This window comes from Pan paniscus, chromosome 12, assembly GCF_029289425.2.
Source record: "Pan paniscus chromosome 12, NHGRI_mPanPan1-v2.0_pri, whole genome shotgun sequence".
Taxonomy (NCBI): domain Eukaryota; kingdom Metazoa; phylum Chordata; class Mammalia; order Primates; family Hominidae; genus Pan; species Pan paniscus.
The window spans coordinates 76,479,101-76,481,626 of record NC_073261.2 but is presented as its reverse complement, the minus strand read 5'-3'; the positions used below and the strand labels follow the sequence as shown (position 1 = coordinate 76,481,626).

General features: G+C 41.3%; 1 pseudogene; it reads left to right on the top strand.

Annotated features, from left to right (window-relative positions):
- Positions 1–870: 870 nt before the first annotated feature.
- Positions 871–1,667, top strand: LOC100991407 (large ribosomal subunit protein uL30-like; annotated as a pseudogene).
- Positions 1,668–2,526: the final 859 nt, after the last annotated feature.

Genomic DNA, 2,526 nt, shown 5'->3' with positions numbered 1-2,526 from the left:
TCAAAGAGATCGGACCTAACCAACTCCATCTTACTTCTAACCTCCTCTTCCAGGTGTCTTTGTTCACTCCTGAACGCAGGCTGAACTAACTTTGGGAGGAATTTAGTTTATCGTTTAAAACAAAGATGAAAACAGCCCTTTCCTGAAACAAACTCCCTTCTTGCCTGGGTACTAGACTGTCTTTGTAGGACTCAAAAATTACCCACAAGAGGCCGGGCGCAGTGGCTCACACCTGTAATCCCAGCACTTTGGGAGGCCGAGGCAGGCGGATCACCTGAGGTCAGGTGTTCGAGACAAGCCCAACCAACATGGAGAAACCCCATCTCTGCTAAAAATACAAAATTAGCCGGGCGTGGTGGGGCATGCCTGTAGTCCCAGCTACTCAGGGGGCTGAGGCAGGAGAGTCACTTGAACCCAGGAGGCGGAGGTTGCAGTGAGCCGAGATCACACCATTGTACTCCAGCATGGGCAACAAGAGCAAAACTCCGTCTCAAAACAAAACAAAACAAAAAACTTAGCCACAAGATTAGAAATTATGGTTTAGGAGTCATGCAGCTGGAGGATACAAGGCTCTGACCCTCCCCAAATTGCTCCTGGGCGTAAAATCACTATTGCAAAACTTCAGACCAGTGCTTGAGATATTTTGCAGACCCTGCATTTAATGGATCAGCTGGCACCACCCAGATCAATAAACTGGTTGATCTGATCTTGTGGCCCCCACCCAAGAATTGACTCAGAGCAAGAAGACAACTTCAACTCCCTGTGGTTTCAACTCTGACCTGACTAATCAGGACTCCTAGCTCATGACCTCCGTCCACCCACCAAGTTGACTTAAAAACTTTGATATCCACTCTTTTTCTGGCTGGAACAATGGAGGGTGTAGAAGAGAAGAAGAAGAAGGTTCCTGCTGTGCCAGAAACCCTTAAGAAAAAGTGCAGGAATTTCACAGAACGGAAGATCAAGCACCTGAGAAAGAAGTTTGTCCAAAAGATGTTTCGAAAGGCAAGGAGGAAGCTTATCTATGAAAAAGCGAAGCACTTTCACAAGGAATATAGGCAGATGTACAGAACTGAAATTCGAATGGCGAGGATGGCAAGAAAAGCTGGCAACTTCTATGTAACTTCAGAACCCAAATTGGCGTTTGTCATCAGGACCAGAGGTATCAATGGTGTGAGCCCAAATGTCCGAAAGGTGTTGCAGCTTCTACGCCTTTATCAAATCTTCAATGGAATCTTTGTGAAACTCAGAAAGGCTTCAATTAACATGCTGAGGATTGTAGACCCATACATTGCATGGGGGTACTCAAATCTGAAGTCAGTAAATGAACTAATCTGCAAGCGTGGTTATGGCAAAATCAATAAGAAGCGAAATGCTTTGACAGATAACGCTTTGATTGCTCGATCTCTTGATAAATATGACATCATCTGCATGGAGATCTGATTCATGAGATCTATACTGTTGGAAAACACTTCAAAGAAAATAACTTCCTGTGGCCATTCAAATTATCTTCTCCATGAGATGGAATGAAGGCCACCCATTTTGCAGAAGGTGGAGATGCTGGCAACAGGGAGGACCAGATCAACAGGCTTATTAGAAGAATGAACTAAGGTGTCTACCATGATTATTTTTCTAAGCTGGTTGGTTAATAAGCAGTACCTGCTCTCAAATTGAAACAAACAAACAAACAAAAACTCTGATTTCCAAATGTTTGGGGAGACTGACTTGAGTAATAATAAAGCTATGGTCTCCCACAAAACAAACAAACAAACAAAAACAAGGGTCTGAAAAATATCTTGAACATCAATTTTAGGTTTTAAAATAGTGATGTTATCCCTAGGAGCAATCGGGCAAGGAGATTAGGAATCTTGTGGCCTCTGGCTGAATGACTCCTAAACCATAATTTCTAATCTTGTGGCAAATTTGTTAGTTTTAAAAGGCAGTCTGTTCCACAGGCAAGAGAGAGGTTCGTTTTGGGAAAGGGCTGTTATCATCTTTGTTTGAAAGTTAAACTTTGTTTGTTTGAAACAAACAAAGTTTGTTGAAAGTTATCTTTGTTGAAAGTTAAACTGTATATTAAATTCCTTGCAATGTTAGTTCGGCCTATGCCCAGGAAAGAAAAAGGGCAGCTTAAAGGTTTAGAAACAAGATGGAGTTGGTTAGGTCGGATCTCTTTCACTGTCATACTTTTCTTACTGTTACAACTTTTGCAAAGGCAGTTTCAAAACTCATTTTTTTTTTTTTGTCTCAGAATATAGGTTATCTTGATGATTGTTCCATATGCACGTTTAAAAATGAATATTTTTCAATGTTTTATTTTAGGGTAAAGTGTTCCATAGATTTTACTTAGCTGAAGTTGAAACCACCTTTGCAAAAATTATGACAATGAAAGAGATCTGACCTAACATACCCCATCTTGCCTTTAAGCTCCAAGCTGCCCTTGGGCACTTCTGGGCATACATCAGCTAAGTATAGAAGGAATTTAGTTCAAAGTTTAACTTTGAAACAAAGATGATAACAGCCCTTTCC